The sequence below is a fragment of the Lissotriton helveticus genome, chromosome 5_1 (assembly GCF_964261635.1).
Source record: "Lissotriton helveticus chromosome 5_1, aLisHel1.1, whole genome shotgun sequence".
Classification (NCBI taxonomy): Eukaryota; Metazoa; Chordata; class Amphibia; order Caudata; family Salamandridae; genus Lissotriton; species Lissotriton helveticus.
The window spans coordinates 1,955,635,450-1,955,648,021 of NC_136065.1; positions in this window are offsets into that span (position 1 = coordinate 1,955,635,450).

The window sequence follows — 12,572 nt, forward strand, 5'->3', positions numbered from 1 at the left end:
CAGCTGGGAGGCGGGAGCGGGGAGGGGAGCTGGATTGGGCCGGTCGTGCTGGGGGGGGAGGGGCCGCGGGGGCAGCAGCGGCAGGGAAAGGTAAAGGGAGGAAAGAAGGGATAAAGAAAAAAGGGAAAATAAGCAGAAATAAGGCACAGAAGAGCAGAGATGCAGAAAAGAGCAGAAAGGTGAAAGATAGGAAGGGTAAAAAAACGAGTGAAAACGAGTGAAGGAGCAGAGGAAGGGAAAATGGGCAGAAATAAGGCACAAAAGAGCAGAGGTGCAGAAAGGTGAAAGATAGAAAGGGGAAAAAAACGAGTGAAAGAGCAGAGGGAGAGAAAGGGAAATGGGCAGAAATAAGGCGCAAAAGAGCAGAGGGGCAGAAAGGTGAAAGATAGAAAGTGGAGAAAAACGAGTGAAGGAGCAGAAAGAAAGAAAGGAGACAGAGGTCCACTGGACCACCAGGGATGAGGCGCAGGGAAACCTGCGGGTGGAGGAGGGCCTCGATCACCAACACTCAAGAGTGCAGGGGCAGGGGCACCTCACTTAATGGTGGAGCTGCGAGGGTGGGAGAGCAATTTCACTGACAATGAGTCAGTGGTCTTACTCGCCTGTCCCCGCAGTGGCCGCCATTAAGTAGGGGTCGGGGAGGGCTGGACAGCTGGGAGGCGGGAGCGGGGAGGGGAGCTGGATTGGGCCGGTCGTGCTGGGGGGGGAGGGGCAGCAGCGGCGGGGAAAAGTAAAGGGAGGAAAGAAGGGATAAAGAAAAAAGGGAAAATAAGCAGAAATAAGGCACAGAAGAGCAGAGATGCAGAAAAGAGCAGAAAGGTGAAAGATAGGAAGGGTAAAAAAACGAGTGAAAACGAGTGAAGGAGCAGAGGGAGAGAAAGGGAAAATGGGCAGAAATAAGGCACAAAAGAGCAGAGGTGCAGAAAGGTGAAAGATAGAAAGGGGAAAAAAACGAGTGAAAGAGCAGAGGGAGAGAAAGGGAAATGGGCAGAAATAAGGCGCAAAAGAGCAGAGGGGCAGAAAGGTGAAAGATAGAAAGTGGAGAAAAACGAGTGAAGGAGCAGAAAGAAAGAAAGGAGACAGAGGTCCACTGGACCACCAGGGATGAGGCGCAGGGAAACCTGCGGGTGGAGGAGGGCCTCGATCACCAACACTCAAGAGTGCAGGGGCAGGGGCACCTCACTTAATGGTGGAGCTGCGAGGGTGGGAGAGCAATTTCACTGACAATGAGTCAGTGGTCTTACTCGCCTGTCCCCGCAGTGGCCGCCATTAAGTAGGGCTGGACAGCTGGGAGGCGGGAGCGGGGAGGGGAGCTGGATTGGGCCGGTCGTGCTGGGGGGGGGAGGGGCCGCGGGGGCAGCAGCGGCGGGGAAAGGTAAAGGGAGGAAAGAAGGGATAAAGAAAAAAGGGAAAATAAGCAGAAATAAGGCACAGAAGAGCAGAGATGCAGAAAAGAGCAGAAAGGTGAAAGATAGGAAGGGTAAAAAAACGAGTGAAAACGAGTGAAGGAGCAGAGGGAGAGAAAGGGAAAATGGGCAGAAATAAGGCACAAAAGAGCAGAGGTGCAGAAAGGTGAAAGATAGAAAGGGGAAAAAAACGAGTGAAAGAGCAGAGGGAGAGAAAGGGAAATGGGCAGAAATAAGGCGCAAAAGAGCAGAGGGGCAGAAAGGTGAAAGATAGAAAGTGGAGAAAAACGAGTGAAGGAGCAGAAAGAAAGAAAGGAGACAGAGGTCCACTGGACCACAAGGGATGAGGCGCAGGGAAACCTGCGGGTGGAGGAGGGCCTCGATCACCAACACTCAAGAGTGCAGGGGCAGGGGCACCTCACTTAATGGTGGAGCTGCGAGGGTGGGAGAGCAATTTCACTGACAATGAGTCAGTGGTCTTACTCGCCTGTCCCCGCAGTGGCCGCCATTAAGTAGGGGTCGGGGAGGGCTGGACAGCTGGGAGGCGGGAGCGGGGAGGGGAGCTGGATTGGGCCGGTCGTGCTGGGGGGGAGGGGCCGCGGGGGCAGCAGCGGCGGGGAAAAGTAAAGGGAGGAAAGAAGGGATAAAGAAAAAAGGGAAAATAAGCAGAAATAAGGCACAGAAGAGCAGAGATGCAGAAAAGAGCAGAAAGGTGAAAGATAGGAAGGGTAAAAAAACGAGTGAAAACGAGTGAAGGAGCAGAGGGAGAGAAAGGGAAAATGGGCAGAAATAAGGCACAAAAGAGCAGAGGTGCAGAAAGGTGAAAGATAGAAAGGGGAAAAAACGAGTGAAAGAGCAGAGGGAGAGAAAGGGAAATGGGCAGAAATAAGGCGCAAAAGAGCAGAGGGGCAGAAAGGTGAAATATAGAAAGTGGAGAAAAACGAGTGAAGGAGCAGAAAGAAAGAAAGGAGACAGAGGTCCACTGGACCACCAGGGATGAGGCGCAGGGAAACCTGCGGGTGGAGGAGGGCCTCGATCACCAACACTCAAGAGTGCAGGGGCAGGGGCACCTCACTTAATGGTGGAGCTGCGAGGGTGGGAGAGCAATTTCACTGACAATGAGTCAGTGGTCTTACTCGCCTGTCCCCGCAGTGGCCGCCATTAAGTAGGGCTGGACAGCTGGGAGGCGGGAGCGGGGAGGGGAGCTGGATTGGGCCGGTCGTGCTGGGGGGGGGAGGGGCCGCGGGGGCAGCAGCGGCGGGGAAAGGTAAAGGGAGGAAAGAAGGGATAAAGAAAAAAGGGAAAATAAGCAGAAATAAGGCACAGAAGAGCAGAGATGCAGAAAAGAGCAGAAAGGTGAAAGATAGGAAGGGTAAAAAAACGAGTGAAAACGAGTGAAGGAGCAGAGGGAGAGAAAGGGAAAATGGGCAGAAATAAGGCACAAAAGAGCAGAGGTGAAGAAAGGTGAAAGATAGAAAGGGGAAACAAACGAGTGAAAGAGCAGAGGGAGAGAAAGGGAAATGGGCAGAAATAAGGCGCAAAAGAGCAGAGGGGCAGAAAGGTGAAAGATAGAAAGTGGAGAAAAACGAGTGAAGGAGCAGAAAGAAAGAAAGGAGACAGAGGTCCACTGGACCACCAGGGATGAGGCGCAGGGAAACCTGCGGGTGGAGGAGGGCCTCGATCACCAACACTCAAGAGTGCAGGGGCAGGGGCACCTCACTTAATGGTGGAGCTGCGAGGGTGGGAGAGCAATTTCACTGACAATGAGTCAGTGGTCTTACTCGCCTGTCCCCGCAGTGGCCGCCATTAAGTAGGGGTCGGGGAGGGCTGGACAGCTGGGAGGCGGGAGCGGGGAGGGGAGCTGGATTGGGCCGGTCGTGCTGGGGGGGGGAGGGGCCGCGGGGGCAGCAGCGGCGGGGAAAAGTAAAGGGAGGAAAGAAGGGATAAAGAAAAAAGGGAAAATAAGCAGAAATAAGGCACAGAAGAGCAGAGATGCAGAAAAGAGCAGAAAGGTGAAAGATAGGAAGGGTAAAAAAACGAGTGAAAACGAGTGAAGGAGCAGAGGGAGAGAAAGGGAAAATGGGCAGAAATAAGGCACAAAAGAGCAGAGGTGCAGAAAGGTGAAAGATAGAAAGGGGAAAAAAACGAGTGAAAGAGCAGAGGGTGAGAAAGGGAAATGGGCAGAAATAAGGCGCAAAAGAGCAGAGGGGCAGAAAGGTGAAAGATAGAAAGTGGAGAAAAACGAGTGAAGGAGCAGAAAGAAAGAAAGGAGACAGAGGTCCACTGGACCACCAGGGATGAGGCGCAGGGAAACCTGCGGGTGGAGGAGGGCCTCGATCACCAACACTCAAGAGTGCAGGGGCAGGGGCACCTCACTTAATGGTGGAGCTGCGAGGGTGGGAGAGCAATTTCACTGACAATGAGTCAGTGGTCTTACTCGCCTGTCCCCGCAGTGGCCGCCATTAAGTAGGGGTCGGGGAGGGCTGGACAGCTGGGAGGCGGGAGCGGGGAGGGGAGCTGGATTGGGCCGGTCGTGCTGGGGGGGGGAGGGGCCGCGGGGGCAGCAGCGGCGGGGAAAGGTAAAGGGAGGAAAGAAGGGATAAAGAAAAAAGGGAAAATAAGCAGAAATAAGGCACAGAAGAGCAGAGATGCAGAAAAGAGCAGAAAGGTGAAAGATAGGAAGGGTAAAAAAACGAGTGAAAACGAGTAAAGGAGCAGAGGGAGAGAAAGGGAAAATGGGCAGAAATAAGGCACAAAAGAGCAGAGGTGCAGAAAGGTGAAAGATAGAAAGGGGAAAAAAACGAGTGAAAGAGCAGAGGGAGAGAAAGGGAAATGGGCAGAAATAAGGCGCAAAAGAGCAGAGGGGCAGAAAGGTGAAAGATAGAAAGTGGAGAAAAACGAGTGAAGGAGCAGAAAGAAAGAAAGGAGACAGAGGTCCACTGGACCACCAGGGATGAGGCGCAGGGAAACCTGCGGGTGGAGGAGGGCCTCGATCACCAACACTCAAGAGTGCAGGGGCAGGGGCACCTCACTTAATGGTGGAGCTGCGAGGGTGGGAGAGCAATTTCACTGACAATGAGTCAGTGGTCTTACTCGCCTGTCCCCGCAGTGGCCGCCATTAAGTAGGGGTCGGGGAGGGCTGGACAGCTGGGAGGCGGGAGCGGGGAGGGGAGCTGGATTGGGCCGGTCGTGCTGGGGGGGGGAGGGGCCGCGGGGGCAGCAGCGGCGGGGAAAGGTAAAGGGAGGAAAGAAGGGATAAAGAAAAAAGGGAAAATAAGCAGAAATAAGGCACAGAAGAGCAGAGATGCAGAAAAGAGCAGAAAGGTGAAAGATAGGAAGGGTAAAAAAACGAGTGAAAACGAGTGAAGGAGCAGAGGGAGAGAAAGGGAAAATGGGCAGAAATAAGGCACAAAAGAGCAGAGGTGCAGAAAGGTGAAAGATAGAAAGGGGAAAAAAACGAGTGAAAGAGCAGAGGGAGAGAAAGGGAAATGGGCAGAAATAAGGCGCAAAAGAGCAGAGGGGCAGAAAGGTGAAAGATAGAAAGTGGAGAAAAACGAGTGAAGGAGCAGAAAGAAAGAAAGGAGACAGAGGTCCACTGGACCACAAGGGATGAGGCGCAGGGAAACCTGCGGGTGGAGGAGGGCCTCGATCACCAACACTCAAGAGTGCAGGGGCAGGGGCACCTCACTTAATGGTGGAGCTGCGAGGGTGGGAGAGCAATTTCACTGACAATGAGTCAGTGGTCTTACTCGCCTGTCCCCGCAGTGGCCGCCATTAAGTAGGGGTCGGGGAGGGCTGGACAGCTGGGAGGCGGGAGCGGGGAGGGGAGCTGGATTGGGCCGGTCGTGCTGGGGGGGAGGGGCCGCGGGGGCAGCAGCGGCGGGGAAAAGTAAAGGGAGGAAAGAAGGGATAAAGAAAAAAGGGAAAATAAGCAGAAATAAGGCACAGAAGAGCAGAGATGCAGAAAAGAGCAGAAAGGTGAAAGATAGGAAGGGTAAAAAAACGAGTGAAAACGAGTGAAGGAGCAGAGGGAGAGAAAGGGAAAATGGGCAGAAATAAGGCACAAAAGAGCAGAGGTGCAGAAAGGTGAAAGATAGAAAGGGGAAAAAACGAGTGAAAGAGCAGAGGGAGAGAAAGGGAAATGGGCAGAAATAAGGCGCAAAAGAGCAGAGGGGCAGAAAGGTGAAATATAGAAAGTGGAGAAAAACGAGTGAAGGAGCAGAAAGAAAGAAAGGAGACAGAGGTCCACTGGACCACCAGGGATGAGGCGCAGGGAAACCTGCGGGTGGAGGAGGGCCTCGATCACCAACACTCAAGAGTGCAGGGGCAGGGGCACCTCACTTAATGGTGGAGCTGCGAGGGTGGGAGAGCAATTTCACTGACAATGAGTCAGTGGTCTTACTCGCCTGTCCCCGCAGTGGCCGCCATTAAGTAGGGCTGGACAGCTGGGAGGCGGGAGCGGGGAGGGGAGCAGGATTGGGCCGGTCGTGCTGGGGGGGGTAGGGGCCGCGGGGGCAGCAGCGGCGGGGAAAGGTAAAGGGAGGAAAGAAGGGATAAAGAAAAAAGGGAAAATAAGCAGAAATAAGGCACAGAAGAGCAGAGATGCAGAAAAGAGCAGAAAGGTGAAAGATAGGAAGGGTAAAAAAACGAGTGAAAACGAGTGAAGGAGCAGAGGGAGAGAAAGGGAAAATGGGCAGAAATAAGGCACAAAAGAGCAGAGGTGAAGAAAGGTGAAAGATAGAAAGGGGAAACAAACGAGTGAAAGAGCAGAGGGAGAGAAAGGGAAATGGGCAGAAATAAGGCGCAAAAGAGCAGAGGGGCAGAAAGGTGAAAGATAGAAAGTGGAGAAAAACGAGTGAAGGAGCAGAAAGAAAGAAAGGAGACAGAGGTCCACTGGACCACCAGGGATGAGGCGCAGGGAAACCTGCGGGTGGAGGAGGGCCTCGATCACCAACACTCAAGAGTGCAGGGGCAGGGGCACCTCACTTAATGGTGGAGCTGCGAGGGTGGGAGAGCAATTTCACTGACAATGAGTCAGTGGTCTTACTCGCCTGTCCCCGCAGTGGCCGCCATTAAGTAGGGGTCGGGGAGGGCTGGACAGCTGGGAGGCGGGAGCGGGGAGGGGAGCTGGATTGGGCCGGTCGTGCTGGGGGGGGGAGGGGCCGCGGGGGCAGCAGCGGCGGGGAAAGGTAAAGGGAGGAAAGAAGGGATAAAGAAAAAAGGGAAAATAAGCAGAAATAAGGCACAGAAGAGCAGAGATGCAGAAAAGAGCAGAAAGGTGAAAGATAGGAAGGGTAAAAAAACGAGTGAAAATGAGTGAAGGAGCAGAGGGAGAGAAAGGGAAAATGGGCAGAAATAAGGCACAAAAGAGCAGAGGTGCAGAAAGGTGAAAGATAGAAAGGGGAAAAAAACGAGTGAAAGAGCAGAGGGAGAGAAAGGGAAATGGGCAGAAATAAGGCGCAAAAGAGCAGAGGGGCAGAAAGGTGAAAGATAGAAAGTGGAGAAAAACGAGTGAAGGAGCAGAAAGAAAGAAAGGAGACAGAGGTCCACTGGACCACAAGGGATGAGGCGCAGGGAAACCTGCGGGTGGAGGAGGGCCTCGATCACCAACACTCAAGAGTGCAGGGGCAGGGGCACCTCACTTAATGGTGGAGCTGCGAGGGTGGGAGAGCAATTTCACTGACAATGAGTCAGTGGTCTTACTCGCCTGTCCCCGCAGTGGCCGCCATTAAGTAGGGGTCGGGGAGGGCTGGACAGCTGGGAGGCGGGAGCGGGGAGGGGAGCTGGATTGGGCCGGTCGTGCTGGGGGGGAGGGGCCGCGGGGGCAGCAGCGGCGGGGAAAAGTAAAGGGAGGAAAGAAGGGATAAAGAAAAAAGGGAAAATAAGCAGAAATAAGGCACAGAAGAGCAGAGATGCAGAAAAGAGCAGAAAGGTGAAAGATAGGAAGGGTAAAAAAACGAGTGAAAACGAGTGAAGGAGCAGAGGGAGAGAAAGGGAAAATGGGCAGAAATAAGGCACAAAAGAGCAGAGGTGCAGAAAGGTGAAAGATAGAAAGGGGAAAAAACGAGTGAAAGAGCAGAGGGAGAGAAAGGGAAATGGGCAGAAATAAGGCGCAAAAGAGCAGAGGGGCAGAAAGGTGAAATATAGAAAGTGGAGAAAAACGAGTGAAGGAGCAGAAAGAAAGAAAGGAGACAGAGGTCCACTGGACCACCAGGGATGAGGCGCAGGGAAACCTGCGGGTGGAGGAGGGCCTCGATCACCAACACTCAAGAGTGCAGGGGCAGGGGCACCTCACTTAATGGTGGAGCTGCGAGGGTGGGAGAGCAATTTCACTGACAATGAGTCAGTGGTCTTACTCGCCTGTCCCCGCAGTGGCCGCCATTAAGTAGGGCTGGACAGCTGGGAGGCGGGAGCGGGGAGGGGAGCTGGATTGGGCCGGTCGTGCTGGGGGGGGGAGGGGCCGCGGGGGCAGCAGCGGCGGGGAAAGGTAAAGGGAGGAAAGAAGGGATAAAGAAAAAAGGGAAAATAAGCAGAAATAAGGCACAGAAGAGCAGAGATGCAGAAAAGAGCAGAAAGGTGAAAGATAGGAAGGGTAAAAAAACGAGTGAAAACGAGTGAAGGAGCAGAGGGAGAGAAAGGGAAAATGGGCAGAAATAAGGCACAAAAGAGCAGAGGTGAAGAAAGGTGAAAGATAGAAAGGGGAAACAAACGAGTGAAAGAGCAGAGGGAGAGAAAGGGAAATGGGCAGAAATAAGGCGCAAAAGAGCAGAGGGGCAGAAAGGTGAAAGATAGAAAGTGAAGAAAAACGAGTGAAGGAGCAGAAAGAAAGAAAGGAGACAGAGGTCCACTGGACCACCAGGGATGAGGCGCAGGGAAACCTGCGGGTGGAGGAGGGCCTCGATCACCAACACTCAAGAGTGCAGGGGCAGGGGCACCTCACTTAATGGTGGAGCTGCGAGGGTGGGAGAGCAATTTCACTGACAATGAGTCAGTGGTCTTACTCGCCTGTCCCCGCAGTGGCCGCCATTAAGTAGGGGTCGGGGAGGGCTGGACAGCTGGGAGGCGGGAGCGGGGAGGGGAGCTGGATTGGGCCGGTCGTGCTGGGGGGGGGAGGGGCCGCGGGGGCAGCAGCGGCGGGGAAAAGTAAAGGGAGGAAAGAAGGGATAAAGAAAAAAGGGAAAATAAGCAGAAATAAGGCACAGAAGAGCAGAGATGCAGAAAAGAGCAGAAAGGTGAAAGATAGGAAGGGTAAAAAAACGAGTGAAAACGAGTGAAGGAGCAGAGGGAGAGAAAGGGAAAATGGGCAGAAATAAGGCACAAAAGAGCAGAGGTGCAGAAAGGTGAAAGATAGAAAGGGGAAAAAAACGAGTGAAAGAGCAGAGGGTGAGAAAGGGAAATGGGCAGAAATAAGGCGCAAAAGAGCAGAGGGGCAGAAAGGTGAAAGATAGAAAGTGGAGAAAAACGAGTGAAGGAGCAGAAAGAAAGAAAGGAGACAGAGGTCCACTGGACCACCAGGGATGAGGCGCAGGGAAACCTGCGGGTGGAGGAGGGCCTCGATCACCAACACTCAAGAGTGCAGGGGCAGGGGCACCTCACTTAATGGTGGAGCTGCGAGGGTGGGAGAGCAATTTCACTGACAATGAGTCAGTGGTCTTACTCGCCTGTCCCCGCAGTGGCCGCCATTAAGTAGGGGTCGGGGAGGGCTGGACAGCTGGGAGGCGGGAGCGGGGAGGGGAGCTGGATTGGGCCGGTCGTGCTGGGGGGGGGAGGGGCCGCGGGGGCAGCAGCGGCGGGGAAAGGTAAAGGGAGGAAAGAAGGGATAAAGAAAAAAGGGAAAATAAGCAGAAATAAGGCACAGAAGAGCAGAGATGCAGAAAAGAGCAGAAAGGTGAAAGATAGGAAGGGTAAAAAAACGAGTGAAAACGAGTAAAGGAGCAGAGGGAGAGAAAGGGAAAATGGGCAGAAATAAGGCACAAAAGAGCAGAGGTGCAGAAAGGTGAAAGATAGAAAGGGGAAAAAAACGAGTGAAAGAGCAGAGGGAGAGAAAGGGAAATGGGCAGAAATAAGGCGCAAAAGAGCAGAGGGGCAGAAAGGTGAAAGATAGAAAGTGGAGAAAAACGAGTGAAGGAGCAGAAAGAAAGAAAGGAGACAGAGGTCCACTGGACCACCAGGGATGAGGCGCAGGGAAACCTGCGGGTGGAGGAGGGCCTCGATCACCAACACTCAAGAGTGCAGGGGCAGGGGCACCTCACTTAATGGTGGAGCTGCGAGGGTGGGAGAGCAATTTCACTGACAATGAGTCAGTGGTCTTACTCGCCTGTCCCCGCAGTGGCCGCCATTAAGTAGGGGTCGGGGAGGGCTGGACAGCTGGGAGGCGGGAGCGGGGAGGGGAGCTGGATTGGGCCGGTCGTGCTGGGGGGGGGAGGGGCCGCGGGGGCAGCAGCGGCGGGGAAAGGTAAAGGGAGGAAAGAAGGGATAAAGAAAAAAGGGAAAATAAGCAGAAATAAGGCACAGAAGAGCAGAGATGCAGAAAAGAGCAGAAAGGTGAAAGATAGGAAGGGTAAAAAAACGAGTGAAAACGAGTGAAGGAGCAGAGGGAGAGAAAGGGAAAATGGGCAGAAATAAGGCACAAAAGAGCAGAGGTGCAGAAAGGTGAAAGATAGAAAGGGGAAAAAAACGAGTGAAAGAGCAGAGGGAGAGAAAGGGAAATGGGCAGAAATAAGGCGCAAAAGAGCAGAGGGGCAGAAAGATGAAAGATAGAAAGTGGAGAAAAACGAGTGAAGGAGCAGAAAGAAAGAAAGGAGACAGAGGTCCACTGGACCACCAGGGATGAGGCGCAGGGAAACCTGCGGGTGGAGGAGGGCCTCGATCACCAACACTCAAGAGTGCAGGGGCAGGGGCACCTCACTTAATGGTGGAGCTGCGAGGGTGGGAGAGCAATTTCACTGACAATGAGTCAGTGGTCTTACTCGCCTGTCCCCGCAGTGGCCGCCATTAAGTAGGGGTCGGGGAGGGCTGGACAGCTGGGAGGCGGGAGCGGGGAGGGGAGCTGGATTGGGCCGGTCGTGCTGGGGGGGGGAGGGGCCGCGGGGGCAGCAGCGGCGGGGAAAAGTAAAGGGAGGAAAGAAGGGATAAAGAAAAAAGGGAAAATAAGCAGAAATAAGGCACAGAAGAGCAGAGATGCAGAAAAGAGCAGAAAGGTGAAAGATAGGAAGGGTAAAAAAACGAGTGAAAACGAGTGAAGGAGCAGAGGGAGAGAAAGGGAAAATGGGCAGAAATAAGGCACAAAAGAGCAGAGGTGCAGAAAGGTGAAAGATAGAAAGGGGAAAAAAACGAGTGAAAGAGCAGAGGGAGAGAAAGGGAAATGGGCAGAAATAAGGCGCAAAAGAGCAGAGGGGCAGAAAGGTGAAAGATAGAAAGTGGAGAAAAACGAGTGAAGGAGCAGAAAGAAAGAAAGGAGACAGAGGTCCACTGGACCACCAGGGATGAGGCGCAGGGAAACCTGCGCGTGGAGGAGGGCCTCGATCACCAACACTCAAGAGTGCAGGGGCAGGGGCACCTCACTTAATGGTGGAGCTGCGAGGGTGGGAGAGCAATTTCACTGACAATGAGTCAGTGGTCTTACTCGCCTGTCCCCGCAGTGGCCGCCATTAAGTAGGGGTCGGGGAGGGCTGGACAGCTGGGAGGCGGGAGCGGGGAGGGGAGCTGGATTGGGCCGGTCGTGCTGGGGGGGGGGAGGGGCCGCGGGGGCAGCAGCGGCGGGGAAAGGTAAAGGGAGGAAAGAAGGGATAAAGAAAAAAGGGAAAATAAGCAGAAATAAGGCACAGAAGAGCAGAGATGCAGAAAAGAGCAGAAAGGTGAAAGATAGGAAGGGTAAAAAAACGAGTGAAAACGAGTGAAGGAGCAGAGGGAGAGAAAGGGAAAATGGGCAGAAATAAGGCACAAAAGAGCAGAGGTGCAGAAAGGTGAAAGATAGAAAGGGGGAAAAAACGAGTGAAAGAGCAGAGGGAGAGAAAGGGAAATGGGCAGAAATAAGGCGCAAAAGAGCAGAGGGGCAGAAAGGTGAAAGATAGAAAGTGGAGAAAAACGAGTGAAGGAGCAGAAAGAAAGAAAGGAGACAGAGGTCCACTGGACCACCAGGGATGAGGCGCAGGGAAACCTGCGGGTGGAGGAGGGCCTCGATCACCAACACTCAAGAGTGCAGGGGCAGGGGCACCTCACTTAATGGTGGAGCTGCGAGGGTGGGAGAGCAATTTCACTGACAATGAGTCAGTGGTCTTACTCGCCTGTCCCCGCAGTGGCCGCCATTAAGTAGGGGTCGGGGAGGGCTGGACAGCTGGGAGGCGGGAGCGGGGAGGGGAGCTGGATTGGGCCGGTCGTGCTGGGGGGGGAGGGGCCGCGGGGGCAGCAGCGGCGGGGAAAAGTAAAGGGAGGAAAGAAGGGATAAAGAAAAAAGGGAAAATAAGCAGAAATAAGGCACAGAAGAGCAGAGATGCAGAAAAGAGCAGAAAGGTGAAAGATAGGAAGGGTAAAAAAACGAGTGAAAACGAGTGAAGGAGCAGAGGGAGAGAAAGGGAAAATGGGCAGAAATAAGGCACAAAAGAGCAGAGGTGCAGAAAGGTGAAAGATAGAAAGGGGAAAAAAACGAGTGAAAGAGCAGAGGGAGAGAAAGGGAAATGGGCAGAAATAAGGCGCAAAAGAGCAGAGGGGCAGAAAGGTGAAAGATAGAAAGTGGAGAAAAACGAGTGAAGGAGCAGAAAGAAAGAAAGGAGACAGAGGTCCACTGGACCACCAGGGATGAGGCGCAGGGAAACCTGCGGGTGGAGGAGGGCCTCGATCACCAACACTCAAGAGTGCAGGGGCAGGGGCACCTCACTTAATGGTGGAGCTGCGAGGGTGGGAGAGCAATTTCACTGACAATGAGTCAGTGGTCTTACTCGCCTGTCCCCGCAGTGGCCGCCATTAAGTAGGGGTCGGGGAGGGCTGGACAGCTGGGAGGCGGGAGCGGGGAGGGGAGCTGGATTGGGCCGGTCGTGCTGGGGGGGGGAGGGGCCGCGGGGGCAGCAGCGGCGGGGAAAGGTAAAGGGAGGAAAGAAGGGATAAAGAAAAAAGGGAAAATAAGCAGAAATAAGGCACAGAAGAGCAGAGATGCAGAAAAGAGCAGAA